The 9,415-nt window shown below is 47.6% G+C and overlaps 1 non-coding gene across 1 annotated transcript; it reads left to right on the forward strand.

Moving 5' to 3' along the window:
- Nucleotides 1-1,737: 1,737 nt before the first annotated feature.
- Nucleotides 1,738-1,856, forward strand: LOC111822121 (5S ribosomal RNA). The gene has a single exon (XR_002825398.1). It is a non-coding gene; the product is annotated as a 5S ribosomal RNA (ribosomal RNA).
- The last annotated feature ends 7,559 nt before the right edge of the window (nucleotides 1,857-9,415 follow it).

Below are 9,415 nucleotides of genomic sequence, written 5' to 3' on the forward strand. Positions count from 1 at the left end.
TGTGCATGTAGAAATTTTTGAAATGGTGTATCTTTGGCTATGTATATTTTCACCAAAAAAAAAAAGGTCGAGAAGGGAGAGGGTTGACATGTTGTAGGGTTGTTAACCAATGTCATAAAACAATATGTGTACTACTGTTTTATGAGAAACTATTTGTTCTGTAAGCCTTCACCTGAAGTACAATTTAAAAAAAAAAAAGGAAGAAAACAAAAATACTCACATCTGGACCAATAAGCAACATCATGATAAACAGAGAAAAGATTGAAGTTGTTAAGGATTTCATTTTATTTGGATCCACAATCAACCCGCAAGAAAGCAACTGGCAAGAAATCAAACGACATATCACATTGGGAAAATCTGCTGCAAAAGACCACTTTAGAGTGTTAAAAAGCAAAGATGTCACCTTGAAGACTAAGGTGCACCTGACCCAAGCCATGGTGTTTTCAGTTTCCTCATATGCATGCGAATGCTGGACAATGAATAAGGAAGGTCGAAGCAAAATTGATGCCTTTGAATTATGGTGTTGGCAAAGAATATGGAATATACCCTGGACTGCCAGAAGAAGAAACAAATCTGTCTTGGAAGAAGTACAACCAGGATGCTCCTTAGAAGCAAGGGTGGTGAGACTACATTTCACATACTTTGGACATGTTATCAGAAGGGATCAGTCCCTGGAGCAGGACATCATGCTTGGTAAAGTAGACAGTCAGCAAAAAAGAGGGAGACCCTCAACAAGATGGATTGGCACAGTGGCTGCAACAATGGGCCCAAACATTACAACGATTGTGAGGATGGGGCAGGACCGGGCAAGTTTTCGTTCTGTTGTACATGAGGTCGCTATGATTTGGAACTGACTCGATGGCACCTAACACCAGCAACAACCTGCCAGCCTTGGTTCTAGACATGGAGGATCCAGTGGTGGGCAAGAGAGATCCTGCCTGTGCTCTCAGGGAGCTGGCTGCCTGGTGGAGGAGGGACAGACAATAAACACACAAACAACTAAATAAGATTATCAAAGAGCATGAAAACACATGATCAAATTAACACAGGATAAGGCTTCTTGCCTGTCACGCAGGAGACACGAGTGTACTTCACAGCCAGCGAACCTCATGCACAGCCACCACCCAGGACCAGATCACCCAGTGAGCACGGTGCACACAGGCTTACTTGGGCATCCTCACTAATCTGCAGTGAAGAGTTTCACCTGTTTTTCACCACATCCGAGATGGGGCACCACCCGTCTGTCAGTGGAGGCTTGCATGTTGCAATGATGCTGAACAGTTTCAGCAGAGCTTCCAGACTAAGACAGACTGAGAAGAAAGATCTAGCTATCTGCTTCTGAAAATTAGCCAACAGAAACCCTATAGATCATAACAGTTCCATCCCACTGTGCGCAGGTTGCCAAGAGTCAGGAGCCGACTCGGAGGCAGCTAACGGCCACGGCAACAAAATCGTGGAAGGCACTAATGATAGCACAACACAGGGGAGGCCGCTCCAGCGCAGGGGCTCACGGAGTCACACTGTCAAGAGGACATGCTCCAGCTGAGACCTTGATCTGGAGAAGGCATCAGCCAAGAGAAGTGCCACAGAGAGGGTTTTCCTAAGCTTTTCCGCTCCACAATTGGGTGACTGTGGGGGTGGGGTATGAACTGGAAAGTCAGCTCCAAAATTAGATGACATGTATATATATAAAGGTCCCAGGGTGGCATAAATGGTTTGCACTCACCACTAACCGAAGTCTACGGCCATACCACCCTGAACGCGCCCGATCTCATCTGATCTCGGAAGCTAAGCAGGGTCAGGCCTGGTTAGTACGTGGATGGGAGACTGCCTGGGAATACCAGGTGCTGTAGGATTTTTTTGGAAACCCTGGTGGCATAGTGGTTAAGATCAATATCTGCTAACCAAAAGGTCAGCAGTTTGAATCCACCAGGCGCTCCTTGGAAACTCTAAGGGGCAGTTCTACTCTGTGTTACAGGGTTGCTATGAGTTGGAATCGACTCAATGGCAATGGTTGTTTTTTTTTTTTTTTCGTACTAACCAAAAGGTTGGCAGCATGAACCCACCCAGCGGTCCCATGGGAGAAAGGCCTGGCGATCTGTTTCCGTGAAGATCATAGCCAAGAAAACCCAATGGGGCAGGGGTTGTTCTACTGTGTTGCATGAGGGTCACTATGAGTTGGAATAAACTTGATAGCAATGAGTTTATTTTATATATATATATATAATATATATATATATATATCAGAGCAAAGAAGGGAGAGAGAGAGGGAAAAGGTGACAGAGAGACAGAAAGATATTTGTCCGAAGGAGAAGGACTATCTGTATTCCTAAAGCTGTATTGCTCACTTAGATGAGGGGTAAAAGGCCTTCCCATGGGACAGTTTATCTCAGTTCATGAAATGTGAGTGACATGCATTTGGGAACAGCAAAGCCGCCTCTCCGTGTCTGATGTTGGGCCATAGAGGAAACTGCAGTGATGGGTCTGAATTGTCACTGGGAGCCAGGAGAGCAGGACAGACACCTGTCTGAGTGGGAGTTTCTCCTCTTGTAATAAAAAGCGTAGCTGAAACTCGAAAGCTTTCTGAAAGATGGCAGAGGCTCATCATGAGTCTCAGGTCCACCCCGGAGGGAAAGGGAGAGGCTTCTTGAAGGACTCAGGGTAGTGTCTGCTGTTCGTTCAGCACAGGAGCCATCCTGGAAGGAGACCTCACGGGGCGGAGGACATAGACCCATGCTGCGTCCACATGTATTTCAAGAGGCAGGCGGGCGTTTGCCTCCAGCTGGCCAGAGAGCACCCTGCCACATGACAAGCTGCCTGTGGCTGATTCTTGGTTAAATTTTAGGAAGCAGAGGGAAGCGAAGGGTGGAGCGGCTCCACAGGCAAGAAAAGGACTTGTAAGCCAGGCTCTTAGGAAACCATCGTGACTTCTAGCCGGTCCAGACCAATGAAGAACTTCACAAAGAAAAGTTGGCTGACCTGAGCGGTTAAGACCAATTAACCCTCGCGGGGCTAACGGCCATGAGCCAGGCGCTGTTCTCAGTGCTTTATCTGACTTATCTCACTTAACCCCTACCCTGAATGTTATAAAATAGGCGTTACGATGATCCTCATTTTACAGAGCAGGAAGCCTCTGCTCAGAGAGGTTAAGTAACTTCCCTGAAGTCACCCAGCTCAGGCCAGGGTTAAACACACGCTTACTGCCTCCCATGTGAGTGATGACTCCTCACCGTCTGTAACTTTAAAGTATCCCTTGAAAAATAAGAAAGCCAGAACTTCAAGGTGACATGACAGACACACTTCCTTGTCCAGGAGGACAGGTAAAAGACCACAAACCACCCCCTTATCCTTCTGGTCCCCTGGGTAGTGCAAACAGCACGCTCGGATAACCAAACGGTTGGCTGTTCCAGTCCACCCACAGGCGCCTTGGAAGAAAGGCCTGGCAATCTATTTTTGAAAAATCAGCCACAAAAACCCCAATGGGGCACGGTTCTACTCTTACACACACAGGGGAACCATGAGTCGGAGTCAACTTGATGGCAACTGGTAAGTGGTTTACCCTTCTCCTGGCTGCCAACAGCACTCCCAGGTGTGTCCCTCTCTCATAGTCCAGGCTCACCTACAAATATTTATTGCGCATCTGTTGTTGAGAGGCTGCGGGTAGGAGCAGATTGCCTGGGTTTGAATCTTGATGCTGCTCCTCTTTAGCTGTGCGGCCTCAGGCAAGTTAATTTAGACTCTCAAAGCCTCCCGTCCTTCCTCTGTCAAGTGGGCACTTCACTGTACCTGCTTCATTGAGTAGCTGTGAGGATTCCATGAGGAACGTCACTGAAAAGGTTTAGGACGGCGCCCGGCACACGTCACCTGTTCAGCTGGCTTTTGATATCGTTCTCTTTTTTTATTACTTATACAGTTGTTAGCTTGTATTCTTGCAGCCCTAACGCTGTCATTTCCCCAAACAAATACCTGCTCACAGAAGAGCTCTCACTTCAGTTTATCTTGTGTTTCAACAACAGTCACGGCTCATGTTAACTGAGCACTTATGTCCTAGGCATTGTTGTACATAAACCAGTTGTCCTCGAGTCGACTCTGACTCACAGGGACCCCACATGTGTCAGAGCAGAACTGTGATCCATAGATTTTCAGTGGCTGAGTTTTCAGAAGTAGGTCACCAGGCCTTTCCTCTGAGGTGCCTCTGGGTAGATTCAAACCTCCAACCTTTCAGTTTCTTTTTCTTTTCTTTTTTTTTTGTAGTTCTGTGTACTGTATCCATTCAGAGTTCCTGGGGAGTGCAAACAGTTAATGTGCTCAGCCACTAACTGAAAGACTGGAGCCTGTTAACCATTTGTACCGCCTAGGGACTCCATTGTCATAAATGCTTCACACTCCTCATCGCACCCCCGGGAGGTTGGTACCACACAAGTACCCATTTTTCAGATGAGAAAACTGAGGCACAGAGACCAGAAGTCAGTTGTCCACACATGTGGCCCGAAAGTGGTATAGGTGGAGTCCAACCTGGGTGTCCATGTCCAGAGTCTACACATTGAACCACCAAGCTTTAGAGCTGTCCATGTTTTCGGCAGAGTAGCTCGAGCTCAGCGGTCACAATAGGGCAAAAATGGGACATGGTTCTTTCTGGCGTCTTTTATAGGCAGGGCTGGGCCTGTGGGTGTCCCTGCTTTGTCCCTGTTGAGTCTGCACTACCGTCACCTGTGCCGGGGGCAGCAGGAAGGTGGCAGGCTGACCCCGTAGCTCCACATGGCGGCCGGTCTCCTAGGGACAGTCAGTGAAAGGGTTCAAGGGCAGAGGGGTAACGCAGAAAGAAAACAGATGGGAAGGTAAGTAGTTAAATCAATATACACCAGGCAGCGAAGGGAGGGGAAATTTGGAGTAAGGCAGTCATGTCAGAGGATGAAGTTTGAACACAGATCATGTGTGTACATATCCAGACAAATCAACAGTATCTCTGTCCACTCCATGCTGTTTGAGATGTAAACGGGGAGCAAAACACACACAGACAGACACACACACAATGCTCTTTTATTAAATTTTTCTGGAATCCTGTGATTTTTTCATACAGTTTTTCAAAAACCACCGGGTAGAGAATTAAAGATTTAAGTCCGTTTTTGTAGTGGCCAGTTCTGCCCAGGTTAAGGGTCGTTTGTGTCTTAGCAGGGCCATGTGCTAAGTCTTCCTATATTTTAAACAGATCATGTCCTTTTAATTTGAAAGCACTTCTATAGAAGGCTGGCTTTGTCCCTTTTTTATTTTTTTAATGATGTTTGTTGTTGTCCAACAGGATGAAAAAGAAACACTGTATCTTTAAATTAGTAGACGCTGCATAATGAACCCTGGGCAGTGAAAAGGCTAATGTGCTGTGGAGGAGAAGGAGTTTAATCTAATTTAGTTGGAGGGTGTCTGTCTGCGGTGTTGTTTTTTGGAGTGTGGGAATAGAGGAGAGAAGCTGCCCCCTTGAATGGTCCCTCCCGAGCCAGAAGCAGTGGGGAGCCCCTAGAAGCCAGCAATCCAAAGCCAGGCATGAAAGGGGGATTAGAGAGACACTCTGATTTGCAATTCACACTAATGCACCCCGCGGAACCTTGGTAATATTTCAAACCACATTTCAAGAGAAGTGGCCTGAAAATAGCTGCCTGAGTCCTGGAGCAATGCTGGGCGCTGCAATCATCCATTTTATGATGTGGATGCTTTCTTTGGTTTGTTTGCCACTCCGGACTTACAACTCGTGTTTTTAGGTGTAATTAAAACTTTTGTGCCTGTTGCATCTGCTGCAACTCGCATTGACTTGCTGGTGGGCACAGAGGGTGTGTTTTCTACACTTAGAAGTAACACGTTAGCCCCACTAAAGGTGTTTTCCTCTGAGAAAAGTGTGGGGCGATGGTTTCAAAATGAAATTTCCTGTTTGTGTTTTACATTTGATAATAAGTTTCTGCAGAAATTTAATACAAGATGAGGTCAGGGAAAATGATGTCTACTGGCGTCAGAGAAGTCCTTGGCCTCATCAGGCAATGGTTAGTGAACAGATCAGAGTTAATTCTTACTTGAAGGTAGAACTGGAAAAGCTCACCATTAAATACAAATATTGATGACCTTAGAGGGCAAGAGAGGAAACTCAGCAATCATGTAACTGGCTTGCCAAACCAGGCTGTGCTGACAGAGAATTCAAGTGAGAGCTACTGGGAAAAGCATTACGATAACCTGAACCAATTTTTATCATAGAATTTACCAATACTATCTTATGTCTTTTTATAAACGTTGCTGATACATCCTTATTAGACGTACTGCTGTTCCACAGATTTTACTTTCAATTAGCTTGTAACATGCCAAGTCTATGGTTTAATTTATTTTTCTTGAGGAAAGTGTCAGTACTTTTTATCTTAAAGAGATTATTTGGGTTTCCTTTAATCCCATTTCAGAAAACCTTGCACAGTGCTTATAATTTCCATTGACTATAACATTACAAGAAAAGATGCAACTTGGATTTTCAGCAATATGTGTGTCAAAGTATTTCATACTTTTGAGTTTGCTAGTTTGAATGGAATGAAACCCTGCCTGGGTCAATCCTCCAGAAATACTTAGTTCTAGTTTTAAATATTGCCTGGCTCCTGAAATGATCCCTTTCAAAAACCTTATACTTTTTCCAGTGAATGTTTGCGCGAACTTGAGGGTGGATAATGTGTAAGGGGAGCTCTCTGCTATATTTTTTTAGGTGGTTGGGGTAAAAAAAAAAAAAAAAAATTCCTTGTCCCTGCAAACTGGCCCGTTATTTGAAATCATGTTTAATTATGAAGTTTCATTAAAAACCTTTGCTTAAAATTTTCGAGGCCTAATAAGATTTCCATTAATTTAAACATATCACTATTCCCACGACAGCCCCAAATGCTTTCTTTTCCCTCTTTCATCCATGGTTAAATATGTAAATAAAATGTCTAAAGTCATTCTTCAAAGAAGACAAAAGAAAAAAGGACTGAGAGGCAAGACAACCATAAAATTCCTCCCAATTCTCCATAACATTTGCCAGAGGGGGGCCGGTTGCGAGCCAGGGCTGAGCAGCAGGGGACCCCGGCTGCTCCATAGAATCACACATCTCAAATCCCACACACAGGAAAAAAAAAATAATAAAATAAAATATCTTTTCAGCTGGAGCCATCAAAAGGCCCTTTTCATTTATTAGTTACAGAGTTATCTTCCACTTGCTGATTTCTCAGAGCCCTCATTTTTCTATAATAATGTCTATTTGTTGGTTTCCATCTCAGCTGGGCAGAGTGAGGCCTTTCTGCAGACATTTTTCTAAAAACGCAAGAAGAAAGCCATCTGAAGTGGTTAGAGCTAAAATAATGGGTCTGAACAAGGCTGAATTAAAATAGCACATAAAAGATCAATTAGGAGGCACTTTCCCCAGTGGACGCACCCCATTCCTGGCGCCTGGCTCCGAGGCTCACTGCTTCTCGTTTCTCTGTCCAGTAGTTTTTGAGGGAAAGTAACAAAAAGGAAAGGATAGAAATGGGTGCTGATGAAGGGCCCTTGCAAGGAAAGTTCTAGAAAAGCCAAGTGGCATATACTGAGTCTTTTTGAACTTCAGGGTTGTGAAAATAACTCACCAAACTGAAAACAACAAAAAAAACTACTCTAAGAAAAATGAAAGTCTTTTTAAGAACATGTCTTTTTTTTTCTTGTTGGAGAAATAATACCCTAGTTGAGGTGGTTACCCAGACTGCGTTAGCTTCTGCCCGTTTTTCCACCTCTCTTGTCCCGGCTTCCTCTAGTCTCTCACAGTAGGATTCGAGTTTCTGGGCTGCAGACTCAGTGGTAGGCTCAGGGCCTCCATACTCTTTGTCATCTTGCGCCGGTCCCAACCTGTTTTCCCAGTAAATGTTTGTTGAATGACTGAATGGGTGGATCTGAATGATCCTCAAGTTTCTTACAGACTCGTTTTAAATAAAACACAACACTCTAAAGAGCTCTCTACGAGGAAGCCCCCCTGCTTCTGCCGCTGCTAACGACCAGCGGCTCGCGGGACAGCTCCCCCTTCCTGGGCGCTTCCTAGGGAGGGCTGGCGACCCTACAGCGCCCCCCACTACGCTGTGTATGGGGCGGGGGGTGGAATCCAGCTCCTGCAAAGCCCGAGGGAAAGAGGCCGGCAGTCCCAGCACCGGACGTCCAATGCCATCCACGCACCCCGCACGCCTCTCTCCCGTCTCCACCTCGGAGTGGGGAGGCGGAAAAAGGAGGCCTCTTTGCACACAGATTGGGGAGTCCTCCAGCGGCACCCCTTGGAGGCAGTGAGAGATTAAATTCGTGATCCTGGGAGTTTCAGAAGAACTTTTAAAAAAATCCTGACCTTGAGGGCGTCTAAGAGGAGAGAGACCAGGGCCACCTCCTAGGGGCACTGTTTTTTTAAGGGTTAATCCAGAATGCGGGGTGAAGCACCTTGCATATTCCTTGGAGAGGTGGGGTGCGGGTGTGGGCGTCCGCCGCCCACGCCCTGTGCTGGGGGAAAAGGGCGGGGCGCGGGGGATGTCCTAAGTGACTTTGTCACGATCGAGCTGTCGCAGATCCCAGAAGGGTGAGCTTAGGGCGTGAGGCCAGGGCACTCCTTCTTCACTTTCCACGAAGATGAACTGCGCAGCATGCGCGGCTCCGCGGCCCGGGAGCTGGGGTCCCCGGGCCGAGCGGGCGCAGCGGGCACCCTCCACCCGCTCCAACTCCGTATCCTCTTACCGGTCTGCAACCGGGAGGGCGCGGGCCTGGCAAATCACTCGCCAAATAATATAAATACCCAGCGAACGAATGACTTCCTATAATAAATAAACTCCGCCGCCTAGAAGAATCCCAGCCCTGGCGCGAGGCTCCTCAACTCTGCGGCGCTGGTGGGGGCGGGGGCGACTTTGGAACCCGCCAAACCCCGACTTCCTGGGGGCGCGAACGTCCCAGGAAGCCCCGTCCTGCCCCTCTCTCCTGCTTGGAGAAGCCCTCGGCGGAGCGGTTCTAAAATTCTGGATTCTCACGGCCCCTCCCTCTGCCCTGCGCGCTCGTCTTTGAAATTTCAAAACGACTCCTCGGGAGCCGGAGCCCCGAGCCGGCTGAGCTGCCCACTCCCGGCAGCGCGGCAGCTTTAGAAGCAGAGGGCCCGTTTATGGTCCGGCTGTAAAACGCAAATCTTGCCGCTCTTTGAAAGCGCTCTCCGCCCGGGACCCGCCATAAAACTCGCGGAAGATGCGCCCCGGCCCCCCTACCCCGTCTGTGGCCAGTCCCCGACCTCCCAGGAGCCTCGGCGCCCTTGGGGTGCCGGGGACAGTCCCAGGGCCACCCGGAAAGGAGGCGCAGTCGAGGAGGGCGGCGCTCGGCGAAGTTGGAGGCAGGGCAGGGAGAGGGCGCGGGAGGCGGCGGGACGCCC

This window comes from Trichechus manatus, unplaced genomic scaffold, assembly GCF_000243295.1.
Source record: "Trichechus manatus latirostris isolate Lorelei unplaced genomic scaffold, TriManLat1.0 scaffold00131, whole genome shotgun sequence".
Lineage (NCBI taxonomy): Eukaryota > Metazoa > Chordata > Mammalia > Sirenia > Trichechidae > Trichechus > Trichechus manatus.